General features: G+C 42.6%; 1 protein-coding gene across 2 annotated transcripts in view; it reads left to right on the top strand.

The window, feature by feature from the left end:
• The window catches only part of LOC142906930 (uncharacterized), an 80,955-nt gene that overhangs the window by 5,900 nt on the left and 58,839 nt on the right, over nt 1-16,216 (top strand). The window lies entirely within an intron of this gene.

Below are 16,216 nucleotides of genomic sequence, written 5' to 3'. Positions count from 1 at the left end.
TCTCTCTCTGTGTCCCCTGTTGTATCTGTGTTAGTTCCCCCCTACTTGGGTGTCAATATATACATCTGGGGTTATGCATTTTCTCTCTCTCGTAAATTTAGCTCTTCTGTACCTGATGATGGCTGCTTGTGTTGCAACCGAAACGTCGTATGCTATTATGTTACTTTATTATTTCTTATTTATACGTGACTTTACTGAAAAAAAACAAAGAGTAATATGACAATTAACAACATGGTCCCCATTTGCTTCAACAGCAGAGGCGATTCACTAGGCTGAGACAGCACAGGTGGAAAATCTGATTGGAAAACACATTCTCCTGCGGAGGGAGCTGGTAGGAACGTTGGGTTGCTCGGCCAATGGCCAGGGTCAACGGCGGCACGTGGTGCATTCCGCAAATATGCCCGACTGTGAGGCCGGGCGCAAGCCGGCGTGAAGGGTGGGGACCGAGTGGGGAATTGGGATGGTGGAGAGAAAAAAAAATACCCACAAAGCTGTAGCTATTTTATCAACCCAGGAGGAATGGTGTGGGTTTTTTTCAAAATAGGAACCGCACCTCGTATAGCAGCAGCTCCCAAGGTCAGTAGTTGATACAGCACACGTGTGTACAGTACCCTGTGCAGAAGTGTGTACAGTGCTCAACTAAATGTTTTATTTTGACCGGGCAGGGCCCACTGAGCTGTATACGATTCCTAAGTGACCTTGCCTCGAATGATGGCTCAACGAATTGGCGGCTTATAATGTAGAGATTGAGAGCAGCCGCATACTCCAAACGCATGTTGTTGATTCTCCACGTGAAGGGAAAAATGTCGTGAAGGGAAAAATGTCGTGAAGATGGCCGGACGTGGTTGATGGCCACCCACCACCTCGTGTGTGCTGTGGCCGCCTTCCCCAGCCAGCCCCACCCTCCTCTCCCCTCTCCACGCAGCCCCACCCCTCCCATTTTTGGATGCACGACGAACGGACGGACACAATAATCCCCTGTGGGCTGGTGGAACCAGGAGGTTCCTACCAGTAAAAGCTCTAATTTATACGAGCTGCACTGGAAGCAGCGCAACTGACGGTAACTTACTACTACTACACGTATAATTTCGTTGTCAGATTTGGAAATAAAATTCAATTACACAAGAAATTATCAAGACAAAAGTTTTTTGCAAAACAGATATGACTGTCATGGACCCTACATATGGCACGTGTCGCAGCAATCATAATGTGCTTCATCTTTAATTATGAATAACGCAACTAAAAATAGATGTCCATTGTAATTTATAAAACAACATTAGTACCCCCCCCCCCTCTAGCCTTTGAACCTGGTAGGCTCACAATTGACCACATCACATTTATCCCTCCTGTATTTAAGGTATGGTCCACCATTCTGGCTAATCACCTGATGAGGTTGCTGGTTGCTGATCATTGTTGTTGTAATCACACCAAGCAAAATGTCATGGTAACTCCAATATGTAAATTGGTGTTGTCGTTTTAACTCTCCAACACACACCGCAACCAGTTAGTGCTGAAAGTCAACTAGATACCGTTTTGTGTTTAGGCGACACAAACCCCCCCTTACCGATTGGCTGTGTCGTGTGGCGGTGGGTTTAATGACACATTGGTAAAGAAGCTCCTTTGAGATATCCATGTAGAAAAAGGTGAAGTCCTTGTTTTTTTCATAATAATTATGTCGATACATCGCGGTGAACAGTCAGCCCCGATGCCTTCCACCTTCGTAATTTCTGCAAGCAAGAGCTCCGACGGCGGGCCTTGCTCCGATTTATATATCCTCTCAGGGCCCGCCCTTAATTGTACAGCGCCTTGCACCCTGACTATGCCACCTGTCTTTAATGATCTCAACTTGTACATTTCACTGTCCTCCCTACGGCCACTTGTTCCCAATAATCTCTGCGCAAGTGTAATAATTAATTATCTATAGAGTCCCCAACTGCCACTTGTTCCCAAGCAACTCAATGCAAGTGTATTAATTAATTATCTTTACAGTCCCCCAACTGCCACTTGTTCCCAAGCAACTCAACGCAAGTATATCAATTAATTAATTAAAAGTACCGTCCCCAACTGCCACCTGTTCCCAAGCAACTCAACGCAAGTGCATTAATTAATTATCTATACAGTCCCCAACTGCCACCTGTTCCCAGTCATCTCAACGCAAGTGTATTAATTAATTATCTATACAGTACCCCAACTGTCACCTGTTCCCAAGCAACTCAACGCAAGTGTATTACTTAATTCTATATACAGTCCCCAACTGCCACCTGTTCCCAGTCATCTCAACGCAAGTGTACTAATTAATTATCTATACAGTCTCCTACTGCCACTTGTTCCCAATCAACTCAACGCAAGTTTATTAATTATCTATACAGTCCCCAACTGCCACCTGTTCCCAGTCATCTCAACGCAAGTGTACTAATTAATTAATTATCTATACAGTCCCCCAACTGTCACCTGTTCCCAAGCAACTCAACGCAAGTGTATTAATTAATTCTCTATACAGTCCCCAACTGTCAATTGTTCCCAAACAACTCAACGCAAGTGTACTAATTAATTAATTATCTATACAGTCCCCCAACGGCCACCTGTTCCCAATCATCTCAACGCAAGTGAATTAATTAATTATCTATACAGTCCCCCAACGGCCACCTGTTCCCAATCAACTCAACGCAAGTGTATTAATTAATTATCTTTACAGTCCCCCAACTGCCACCTGTTCCCAAGCAACTCAACGCAAGTGTATTAATTATCTATACAGTCCCCCAACTGCCACTTGTTCCCAAGCAACTCAACGCAAGTGTACTAATTAATTAATTATCTATACAGTCCCCCAACTGCCACCTGTTCCCAAGCAACTCAACGCAAGTGTATTAATTAATTAGCTATACCGTTCCCAACTGCCACCTGTTCCAAAGCAACTCAACGCAAGTGTATTAATTAATTAATGATCTATACCGTCCCCAAATGCCACTTGTTCCCAAGCTACTCAACGCAAGTGTATTAATTAATTATCTATAGAGTCTCCAACTGCCACTTGTTCCCAAGCAACTCAACGCAAGTGTACTAATTAATTAGTTCTCTATATAGTCCCCAACAGCCACTTGTTCCCAAACAACTCAAAGCAAGTGTACTAATTAATTATCTATACAGTCCCACAACTGCCTCCTGTTCCCAAGCAACTCAACGCAAGTGTATTAATTAATTCTCTATACAGTCCCCAACTGCCACCTGTTCCCAGTCATCTCAACGCAAGTGTACTAATTAATTAATTATCTATACAGTCTCCTACTGCCACTTGTTCCCAATCAACTCAACGCAAGTTTATTAATTATCTATACAGTCCCCAACTGCCACCTGTTCCCAATCATCTCAACGCAAGCGAATTAATTAATTAATTCTCTATACAGTCCCCAACTGCCACTTGTTCCCGAGCAACTCAACGCAAGTGTACTAATTAATTAGTTCTCTATATAGTCCCCAACTGCCACTTGTTCCCAAACAACTCAACGCAAGAGTACTATTTAATTAATTATCTATACAGTCTCCTACTGCCACTTGTTCCCAATCAACTGAACGCAAGTTTATTAATTATCTATACAGTCCCCAACTGCCACCTGTTCCCAGTCATCTCAACGCAAGTGTACAAATTAATTATCTATAGAGTCCCCAACTGCCACTTGTTCCGAAGCAACTCAACGCAAGTGTATTAATTAATTAATTTTCAGGACCGTCCCCAACTGCCACCTGTTCCCAAGCAACTCAACGCAAGTGCATTAATTAATTCTCTATACAGTCCCCAAACTGCCACCTGTTCCCAAGCAACTAAACGCATAAACATTAATTAATTAATTATCAATACCGTCCCCAACTGCCACCTATTCCCAAGCAACTCAACGCAAGTGTACTAATTAATTAGTTCTCTATATAGTCCCCAACTGCCATTTGTTCCCAATCAACTCAACGCAAGTTTATTAATTATCTATACAGTCCCCAACTGCCACCTGTTCCCAGTCATCTCAACGCAAGTGTACTAATTATTATCTACACAGTCCCCCAACTGTCACCTGTTCCCAAGCAACTCAACGCAAGTGTATTAATTAATTCTCTATACAGTCCCCAACTGCCACTTGTTCCCAAACAACTCAACGCAAGTGTACTCATTAATTTCTATACAGTCTACTACTGACACCTCTCCCCAATCATCTTAAGGCGCGGATTCATACTCTTTGGTTTTGTCGGTAAAGTCACGTAGGCAAAACAAAGAAAACTAAATTAAATCACGTTTCGGGGCGCAACACAAGCGTCCATTTTCAGGTGGGGACAACATAGCGAAAGCACAAACGCATAAGTGTGTCTCAGAGATGGTTGTGACGAGGGATTATATAGTCGCGGGGCATGGGGGGAGGGGGGGTGCCATCGTGAGTGTGGGGGCGGGGTGTGGGCTGGGAGGAGAGGTTGCAAAACCGAGGGTTATCTGGGAGGCAACGGGTGGTGCCGAGACTGAGGCTTTGTGATGTAGATGGCGGAAGTAAATCAGCAAGCTAGGATTAAGCCGCCTTTTGTTATGCTGCCGGGTGGGAAAGTTAGAAAAGCACAGGCTAATAATGTAAGGAGTTCAAACTGAAATGTGCAAACTAAAAAAAAACTTGTGTTAAACACTACCATGGCGATGGTAGTGTGTTAAACTGGGGGTAACAGACTGGGAATATGGGTATGTTTATGAAAATACATTTAAACTGGCTGTCTAGCAGTAAAATGCCCGGTAGCTAAAGTTTGACTTGGTTAATTACATCTTTCCAATGATTGCTCAATTCACGGGCGGAGCCAGGATTTCAGGCCGGGGTGACATTCAACAAATTTTAATTTCAAGAATGATTAGAGAGTCAGGCTGTTGAACTAGACGCCATCAGTTGGCGACACACTCTGACAATGCAGTTGCATGGAGTCCGCCAGACCGAGTGTCGTACACTTATACGCAGAATGTCACCCCTGCCACCCCCTGGCTCCGCCCCTGGCTCAATTTGATTCCATCATCTCGGTTGAAGTTATGTCTATGTTTGTATATCTGGATGGCTTCGTGGACAAATCTTTGGTAGTATCCAGGAGGCTTGCAGAGCACCTTGGTATCGGACAACACTATGTCATGAGAGCCAGCAGCATTATAACAGTGTTTGGCAACGGCCGAATAATCCGTCCTGCCATGTTTCAGATCCAACTTGTGCTCGTGAATGCGATCAGAAATATGTCGTTTCGTTTCCCCGATGTAACAATCCCAACAGGTGCAACTCAGTTTGTAGACACCAGGGTACTGTAAGTCAGGAATGACATCCTTTACAAATGGGATCAGATCACGGATCTTGCGATTTAAAGCTTTCGTGACTGCAAGGATTCATCTTCTTTGGTACTTTCGGTAAAGTCACGTAGAATGAGAATAAAATAATACATTGATAAAATAAAATAACAATAAAATTCTCACGACGTTTCGGTCACAACACAAGCGGCCTTCATCAGGTGAAGGGACGAGACTGTCTGGAGGACAGCGTTGGAGCGAACACAGCCAAGCTCAGACCGCGAACTTTAAGCTGTGTGAGAAGAAACGGAGTGCCTTGACAAAGGAATTAGCATAGAATTTAGCATTGAAATAGCTGAGTGATTAGCTTGTGACTGGTCACAGAAATGGCTATGTTAAAGTCAAAGCATACACATCCACAGAGGCACCCCTTGAAAAAGGAATTAGCATAGAATTTAGCATTGAAATAGCTGAGTGATTAGCTTGTGACTGGTCACAGAAATGGCTATGTTAAAGTCAAAGCATACACAATCACAGAGGCACCTAGTACAAATCAAACAGGATAATTTAGCTTTCGATTTAAAGCTTTCGTGACTGCAATGATTCATCTTCTTTGGTTCTTTCGGTAAAGTCACGTAGAATGAGAATAAAATAATAAATTGATAAAATAAAATAACACAATAATATTCTCACGACGTTTCGGCCACAACACAAGCGGCCTTCATCAGGTGAAGGGAGCGAGACTGTCTGGTAGGACAGCGCTGGAGTGAGAGAGCCACGTTCAGATCACGGCTTTTAAGCTGTGTGAGAGGAACAAAGAGCCTTGACGAAGGAATTAGCATAAAATTTAGCATTGAAAAGGCTGAATGATTAGCTTGTGACTGGTCACAGAAATAGCTATGTTAAAAGTTAAAGCATACACATCCGCAGAGGCACCCATTGTTAAAAGGAATTAGCATATAATTTAGCATTGAAATAGCTAAATTAAGGCATTCGCTTGTAACTGCTACAGAAATAGTTACGTTGAAGTCAGAGCATACACATTCACCGAGGCACTTAGTACAAATCAAAACAGGAGAATTTAGCATTGAAATAACTAGGCGAATTTAGCATTGAAATAACTGGGTGATTTGCTAGTGACTGGTCACAGAAATGACTACATATCTGAGCTATTCACAGTACTATATAGTGAACCAATAAAAACTAAAATATAAATTACCTTCATGTTATCAATAAACTCTATATTCTCCAATCAGCTAAGCTACCAACCATAAGTCGTTATATATCACAATGCTATATGGCGAAAAAATGGGTGGATTCTTACCCTCAAATTTCCGTACCACGGATAGCTACGGGCCCCGTTCAGACGGACGAGTTCGTCCATGGTCGGAACAGAGGAGGGGGAGAGAGACAGCTGCGAAGCCCTAGTATACTCCATGTTGTAAACCATACCATTAACCGTGGTGTGAGAGGTATTAAGAGGCAATGCTGGCGAAAGAGCTGCGGTCTGAAGGTCATCGTAAAATTACAATTAATTAAGAACAGAAATGATTTAACACATCTTTCCAGTGGTTACTAAGCCTGAATCCATCTTCTCGGTTGAAATTGTCTCTGTGCTTGTATATGTGAATGGCCTCATGAACGAATCTCTCATGGTAGCCAGTTGGTTTGCAAAGAACCTCCGTCTTGGAGAAGTCAATGTCATGTGAGCCCACTGAATTGTAACAGTGATCTGCCACGGCAGAGGAGTTCGTCTTACCGTGTTTCAAGTCTGCTTTATGTTCGCGGATGCGGTCCGAGATATGTCTTTTGGTTTCTCCAATGTAGCTACTACCACAGAGGCACTTTAGTTTGTAAACGCCCGGGTACTGTATGTCTGGAAGAGCATCTTTTACAGATGGAACTAAATCACGGATTTTGTGTACTGTGTTGAATCGGACCTGGATCTTGTGTTTATTCAGGATTTTGGAGATCTTTTTAGTGACCCCTGCAATGTAGGGTAAGGTGATGGTTTTGAGTGGCTCCACAAGAGGATCCTTCTTCATGACTGGAGTGATGGCTTTGCGGATTGTGTAGTCGGAGTAGCCATTAGCCCTGAGAGCCTGGTGTACGTGCTTGAGTTCACTGGTAATGTGTTCCTGGTCGGAAATGCATTGGGCTCTATGGTATAGAGTCTTGATGAGGCAGTTCTTCTGGGATGGATGGTGGTGGGAATCCGGTTTCAAGTAAGCATCTGTATGGGTAGCTTTCCTGTAGACAGAGTGGCTCATTGAACCATCATGTCTCCTTTTAATTAAGACATCCAGAAAGGGTAGTTTGCCATCTTTTTCGACCTCCATGGTAAATCTGATGGCTGGGTGTATGGAATTGATGTGGTCGCGGAATTGGTCTAGAGCAGGCTGGCCATGTGGCCAGATGACAAAGGTGTCATCAACGTACCTCTTCCATAAGGTCGGGCGTAGAGTGGCAGTCTGGATGGCGTCAGTTTCAAATTTTTCCATGAATACGTTGGCTACAACCGGAGATAGGGGGGAGCCCATTGGGGTGCCCTCAGTTTGTTTGTAGAAAGTTCCATTCCAGGTGAAGTATGTGTTGGTTAAGCAATGTCTCACCAGGGGGGGTACATCAGTATGCAGTCCTTGATGAACCAGGTCTTCAATGATAGCGATGGTGTCAGGTACCGGGACTTTGGTGAACAAGGACACCACATCAAAACTGACAAGCAGGTCGTTTGGGGACAGGGAAATGTCTTTGATTGTCGATACCAGGTGAGTAGAATTTAGCACCGCAGAGGTGGTTTTTCCAATGAAAGGTCGCAGTATATCAGCCAGAAAACGTGCCAGTTTGTAGGTGGGGGAGCTGATAGTAGAGACGATGGGACGAAGGGGTGTATCTTCTTTGTGTATCTTTGGAAGGCCATATAATCTTGGTGGTCTGGCAGCAGAGGGTTTCAACAAGAACTGTTTGTTCTCATCAATTAATGCTGTTGAATCAGAGATAATTTTGTTCGTTTTGGTGACCAGGCTGTTGGTGGGATCTCTTTTTATTTTTGTATAGCTGCCATCGTTGAGTAGTTCTTGAATTTTGTTGTTATATTCTGTTTTGTCCATGATGACAGTGGCATTGCCTTTGTCGGCTGAGAGAACGACAATATCATCCCTCTTTTTTAATTGAGATAATTCAAAACGTTCGTCTTTGCTGATGTTGCTAGGTGGCAACTTAGCGTTTTTGAGGGTTGCAGCGATTTCAGATCTTGCTACGTCTGCAGAGATGTGACTCAAGCCCTTGAGTGCAACGTCGACATGGGCAATGATATCATTAACCGGTAAGTGTCTCGGTGTGACAGCAAAGTTTAGACCTTTAGCTAAAACGGATTTCAGACCATCAGAAATGGAACTGTTAGTGCGATTAATTACGACTTTGTTGACGTCTATCTTTTCGGTGTGTGGATCCGATTTTTTGCTGGAGAGGTGATTGAATTTGGAAATCAAATTGTCCCTACATTTGTTCGACATAGTGGCAGCCGAAGAGGTAGTCATATTGTCTACATGTTCCCAATCCGATGTAGACATTGTTGCTGTCAATTTTAAGTGTGATTTGTAGAGTGTCTTGTCTAACTGATCGAGTTCGGTGCGTGTAAGTCTGATTTTTTCCGAGATAAGAGCGAAGCTAGTTCTAGCTAGAATTCGTTTTGCATTGAGAGAAGTTGCAACAGCAGAGGTTAGTGTAAATGCGGATGGTATTACCTTAGAGTCGCGGCATCTCTTCAGAAAGGTGAGAGACTCGATTAGTTGAGCCTTCTTATCCCGAAGTCTGTTGAATGATCTTAAGGATGTGTGGAATCCCTCCCCGTAGAGGCGGTTAAATTTCGATTTAAAGCTTTCGTGACTGAAATGATTCATCTTCTTTGGTTCTTTCGGTAAAGTCACGTAGAATGAGAATAAAATAATAAATTGATAAAATAAAATAACACAATAATATTCTCACGACGTTTCGGCCACAACACAAGCGGCCTTCATCAGGTGAAGGGAGCGAGACTGTCTGGTAGGACAGCGCTGGAGTGAGACAGCCACGTTCAGATCACGGCTTTTAAGCTGTGTGAGAGGAACAAAGAGCCTTGACGAAGGAATTAGCATAAAATTTAGCATTGAAAAGGCTGAATGATTAGCTTGTGACTGGTCACAGAAATAGCTATGTTAAAAGTTAAAGCATACACATCCGCAGAGGCACCCATTGTTAAAAGGAATTAGCATAGAATTTAGCATTGAAATAGCTAAATTAAGGCATTCGCTTGTAACTGCTACAGAAATAGTTACGTTGAAGTCAGAGCATACACATTCACCGAGGCTCTTAGTACAAATCAAAACAGGATAATTTAGCATTGAAATAACTAGGCGAATTTAGCATTGAAATAACTGGGTGATTTGCTAGTGACTGGTCACAGAAATGACTACATATCTGAGCTATTCACAGTACTATATAGTGAACCAATAAAAACTAAAATATAAATTACCTTCATGTTATCAATAAACTCTATATTCTCCAATCAGCTAAGCTACCAACCATAAGTCGTTATATATCACAATGCTATATGGCGAAAAAATGGGTGGATTCTTACCCTCAAATTTCCGTACCACGGATAGCTACGGGCCCCGTTCAGACGGACGAGTTCGTCCATGGTCGGAACAGAGGAGGGGGAGAGAGACAGCTGCGAAGCCCTAGTATACTCCATGTTGTAAACCATACCATTAACCGTGGTGTGAGAGGTATTAAGAGGCAATGCTGGCGAAAGAGCTGCGGTCTGAAGGTCATCGTAAAATTACAATTAATTAAGAACAGAAATGATTTAACACATCTTTCCAGTGGTTACTAAGCCTGAATCCATCTTCTCGGTTGAAATTGTCTCTGTGCTTGTATATGTGAATGGCCTCATGAACGAATCTCTCATGGTAGCCAGTTGGTTTGCAAAGAACCTCCGTCTTGGAGAAGTCAATGTCATGTGAGCCCACTGAATTGTAACAGTGATCTGCCACGGCAGAGGAGTTCGTCTTACCGTGTTTCAAGTCTGCTTTATGTTCGCGGATGCGGTCCGAGATATGTCTTTTGGTTTCTCCACGACCTGCTTGTCAGTTTTGATGTGGTGTCCTTGTTCACCAAAGTCCCGGTACCTGACACCATCGCTATCATTGAAGACCTGGTTCATCAAGGACTGCATACTGATGTACCCCCCCTGGTGAGACATTGCTTAACCAACACATACTTCACCTGGAATGGAACTTTCTACAAACAAACTGAGGGCACCCCAATGGGCTCCCCCCTATCTCCGGTTGTAGCCAACGTATTCATGGAAAAATTTGAAACTGACGCCATCCAGACTGCCACTCTACGCCCGACCTTATGGAAGAGGTACGTTGATGACACCTTTGTCATCTAGCCACATGGCCAGCCTGCTCTAGACCAATTCCGCGACCACATCAATTCCATACACCCAGCTATCAGATTTACCATGGAGGTCGAAAAAGATGGCAAACTACCCTTTCTGGATGTCTTAATTAAAAGGAGACATGATGGTTCAATGAGCCACTCTGTCTACAGGAAAGCTACCCATACAGATGCTTACTTGAAACCGGATTCCCACCACCATCCATCCCAGAAGAACTGCCTCATCAAGACTCTATACCATAGAGCCCAATGCATTTCCGACCAGGAACACATTACCAGTGAACTCAAGCACGTACACCAGGCTATCAGGGCTAATGGCTACTCCGACTACACAATCCACAAAGCCATCACTCCAGTCATGAAGAAGGATCCTCTTGTGGAGCCACTCAAAACCATCACCTTACCCTACATTGCAGGGGTCACTAAAAAGATCTCCAAAATCCTGAATAAACACAAGATCCAGGTCCGATTCAACACAGTACACAAAATCCGTGATTTAGTTCCATCTGTAAAAGATGCTCTTCCAGACATACAGTACCCGGGCGTTTACAAACTAAAGTGCCTCTGTGGTAGTAGCTACATTGGAGAAACCAAACGACATATCTCGGACCGCATCCGCGAACATAAAGCAGACTTGAAACACGGTAGAACGAACTCCTCTGCCGTGGCAGATCACTGTTATAATTCATTGGGCTCACATGACATTGACTTCTCCAAGACGGAGGTTCTTTGCAAACCAACCGGCTACCATGAGAGATTCGTTCATGAGGCCATTCACATATACAAGCACATAGACAATTTCAACCGAGAAGATGGATTCTGGCTTAGTAACCATTGGAAAGATGTTTTAAACCATTTCCGTTCTTAATTAATTGTATTTTACGATGAACTTCAGACCGCAGCTCTTTCGCTGGCATTGAGTCTTAATACCTCTCACACCACGGTTAATGGTATGGTTTACAACATGGAGTATAACAACGCCTCGCAGCTGTCTCTCTCTCCCTCCTCCGTTCCGACCGTGGATGAACTTGTCCGTCTGAACGGGGCTCGTAGCTATCCGTGGTGCTAAAGTTGAGGGTAAGAATCCACCCATTTTTTCGCCATATAGCATTGTGATATATAACGACTTATTGTTGTTAGCTTAGCTGATTGGAGAATATATAGAGTTTATTGATAACATTGAGGTAATTTATATTTAACATTTTTATTGGTTTACTATATAGTATTCGTTATATATTGTATTGTATACCCAGTTACTGTGAATAGCTCAGATGTGTAGGCCTTAACTTCAACATAGCCATTTCTGTGACCAGTCACAAGCTAATCACTCAGTTATTTCAATGCTAAATTCTCCTTTTTGATTTGTACTAGGTGCCTCGGTAGATGTGTAGGCTTTGACTTTAACACAACTATTTCTATGACCAGTCACAAGCTAATCCCTCAGTTATTTCAATGCTAAATTATCCTCTTCTTTGGTTCTTTCGGTAAAGTCACGTAGAATGAGAATAAAATAATAAATTGATAAAATAAAATAACACAATAATATTCTCACGACGTTTCGGCCACAACACAAGCGGCCTTCATCAGGTGAAGGGAGCGAGACTGTCTGGTAGGACAGCGCTGGAGTGAGAGAGCCACGTTCAGATCACGGCTTTTAAGCTGTGTGAGAGGAACAAAGAGCCTTGACGAAGGAATTAGCATAAAATTTAGCATTGAAAAGGCTGAATGATTAGCTTGTGACTGGTCACAGAAATAGCTATGTTAAAAGTTAAAGCATACACTTCCGCAGAGGCACCCATTGTTAAAAGGAATTAGCATATAATTTAGCATTGAAATAGCTAAATTAAGGCATTCGCTTGTAACTGCTACAGAAATAGTTACGTTGAAGTCAGAGCATACACATTCACCGAGGCACTTAGTACAAATCAAAACAGGAGAATTTAGCATTGAAATAACTAGGCGAATTTAGCATTGAAATAACTGGGTGATTTGCTAGTGACTGGTCACAGAAATGACTACATATCTGAGCTATTCACAGTACTATATAGTGAACCAATAAAAACTAAAATATAAATTACCTTCATGTTATCAATAAACTCTATATTCTCCAATCAGCTAAGCTACCAACCATAAGTCGTTATATATCACAATGCTATATGGCGAAAAAATGGGTGGATTCTTACCCTCAAATTTCCGTACCACGGATAGCTACGGGCCCCGTTCAGACGGACGAGTTCGTCCATGGTCGGAACAGAGGAGGGGGAGAGAGACAGCTGCGAAGCCCTAGTATACTCCATGTTGTAAACCATACCATTAACCGTGGTGTGAGAGGTATTAAGAGGCAATGCTGGCGAAAGAGCTGCGGTCTGAAGGTCATCGTAAAATTACAATTAATTAAGAACAGAAATGATTTAACACATCTTTCCAGTGGTTACTAAGCCTGAATCCATCTTCTCGGTGGAAATTGTCTCTGTGCTTGTATATGTGAATGGCCTCATGAACGAATCTCTCATGGTAGCCAGTTGGTTTGCAAAGAACCTCCGTCTTGGAGAAGTCAATGTCATGTGAGCCCACTGAATTGTAACAGTGATCTGCCACGGCAGAGGAGTTCGTCTTACCGTGTTTCAAGTCTGCTTTATGTTCGGGGATGCGGTCCGAGATATGTCTTTTGGTTTCTCCAATGTAGAGATATTTTTAGTGACCCCTGCAATGTAGGGTAAGCTGATGGTTTTGCGTGGCTCCACAAGAGGATCCTTCTTCATGACCTGAGTGATGGCTTTGCGGATTGTGTAGTCGGAGTAACCATTAGCCTTGAGAGCCTGGTGTACGTGCTTGAGTTTACTGGTAATGTGTTCCTGGTCGGAAATGCATTGGGCTCTATGGTATAGAGTCTTCATGAGGGAGTTCTTCTGGGATGGATGGTGGTGGGAATCCGGTTTCAAGTAAGCATCTGTATGGGTAGCTTTCCTGTAGACAGAGTGGCTCATTGAACCACGTGACATTGCCTTCTCCAAGACGGAGGTTCTTTGCAAACCAACCGGCTACCATGAGAGATTCGTTCATGAGGCCATTCACATATACAAGCACAGAGAAAATTTCAACCGAGAAGATGAATTCTGGCTTAGTAACCATTGGAAAGATGTTTTAAACCATTTCCGTTCTTAATTGTATGTTACGATGACCTTCAGACCGCAGCTCTTTCGCTGGCATTGACTCTTAATACCTCTCACACCACGGTTAATGGTATGGTTTACAACATGGAGTTTAACAGCGCCTCGCAGCTGTCTCTCTTTCCCTCCTCCGTTCCGACCATGGATGAACTCGTCCGTCTGAACGGGGCTCATAGCTATCCGTGGTGCTAAAGTTGAGGGTAAGAATCCACCCATTTTTTCGCCATATAGCATTGTGATATATAACGACTTATTGTTTTTAGTTTAGCTGATTGGAGAATATATAGTTTATTGATAACATTGAGGTAATTTATATTTTAGTTTTTTATTGGTTTACTATATAGTATTCATTATATAGTTAAGTGTATACCCAGTTACTGTTAATAGCTCAGATGTGTAGGCTTTGACTTTAACATAGCCATTTCTGTGACCAGTCGCAAGCTAATCACTCAGTTATTTCAATGCTAATTTCTCCTGTTTGATTTGTACTAGGTGCCTCGGTAGATGTGTAGGCTTTGACTTTAACATAACTACTTCTATGACAAGTCACAAGCTAATCCCTCAGTTATTTCAATGCTAAATACTCCTGTTTGATTTGTACTAGGTGCCTCTGTGAATGTGTATGCTTTGACTTTAACATAGCCATTTCTGTGACCAGTCGCAAGCTAATCACTCAGTTATTTCAATGCTAATTTATCCTGTTTGATTTGTACTAGGTGCCTCGGTAGATGTGTAGGCTTTGACTTTAACATAACTACTTCTATGACAAGTCACAAGCTAATCCCTCAGTTATTTCAATGCTAAATTCTCCTGTTTGATTTGCACTAGGTGCCTCTGTGAATGTGTATGCTTCGACTTTAACACAGCCATTTCTGTGACCAGTCACAAGCTAATCACTCAGCTATTTCAATGCTAAATTCTATGCTAATTCCTTTGTCAAGGAGTGCCTCTGTGGATGTGTATGCTTTGACTTTAACATAGCCATTTCTGTGAGCAGTCACAAGCTAATCACTCAGCTATTTCAATGCTAAATTCTATGCTAATTCCTTTGTCAAGGGGCTCTGTTTCTTCTCACACAGCTTAAAGGTCGCGGTCTGAGCTTGGCTGTGTTTGCTCCAGCGCTGTCCTCCAGACAGTCTCGTTCCTTCACCTGATGAAGGCCGCTTGTGTTGTGGCCGAAACGTCGTGAGAATTTTAAGGTGTTATTTTATTTTATCAATTTATTATTTTATTCTCATTCTACGTGACTTTACTGAAAGAACCAAAGAAGATCACGGATCTTGTGTACTGTACTGAATTGGACCTGGATCTTGTGTTTGTTTCGAATTTTGGAAATCTTTTTGGTAATGCCTTACATTGCCATACATAGCAAATATTTGTCCATGAAGCCATCCAGATATACAAACATAGACATAACTTCAACCAAGATGATGGATTAAAATTGAGCAATCATTGGAAAGATGTAATTAACCAAGTCAAACTTTAGCTACCGGGCATTTTACTGCCAGACAGCCAGTTTAAATGTATTTTCATAAACATACCTATATACCCAGTCTGATACCCCCAGTTTTACACACTACCATCGCCATAGTAGTGTTTACCACAAGTTGTTTTTTAGCTTCCACATTTCAGTTTGAACTCCTTACATTGTTAGCCTGCACTTTTCTAACTTACCCACCCGGCAGCATAGCAAAAGGCGGCTTAATCCTAGCTTGCTTATTTACTTCCCCCATCTACATCACAAAGCCTCAGTCTCGGCACCACCCGTTGCCTCCCAGTGCACCCTCGGTTTTACAACCTCTCCTCACAGCCCCCACCCCGCCCCCACACTCACCTTACCCCCCTCCCTCCATGCCCCGCGACTTCAATTTAGTATAGTGGTGTAGAGTAGTGTATTGTATAATAGTGTAGTGTATTATGTGGTGTGTATAGCATAGTGTATATTTGTGAAGTGCATGAGTGTACTATATAGTACTATAGTATAGTAGTGTAGTGTTTACTGTATAGTAGTGTAGTGTGTACTCTAGTCGTATAATGTATAGTCGTGTAGTGTATAGTGGTGGAGTGTATGGTGTAGAATAGTATAGTGTATAGGTGTGTAGTGTGGAATGGTGTAGTGTATAGTGGTGTATGTATGTTTAACTTTTTTAGCACCATATGAAGCTAATCAGAGGTGCGAGGGAAGGACAGCAAACTAAACACAACGAGCAGCAGTTCTAAAGAAGTAAGATTGTCAACCTAGATGATGATGATTTAAAAAGTTGCATGGCTGCCAGTGGCTTCCTAATATCGGACGGAAGAGCGTTCCAGACGGCCG

This window comes from Petromyzon marinus, chromosome 72 (genome assembly GCF_048934315.1).
Source record: "Petromyzon marinus isolate PM22_M1 ecotype Great Lakes invasive population chromosome 72, UKy_Petmar_22M1.pri1.0, whole genome shotgun sequence".
Taxonomy (NCBI): Eukaryota; Metazoa; Chordata; class Hyperoartia; order Petromyzontiformes; family Petromyzontidae; genus Petromyzon; species Petromyzon marinus.
The sequence above is the reverse complement of the archived record's forward strand: the minus strand, read 5'-3'. Positions and strand labels throughout refer to the sequence as shown.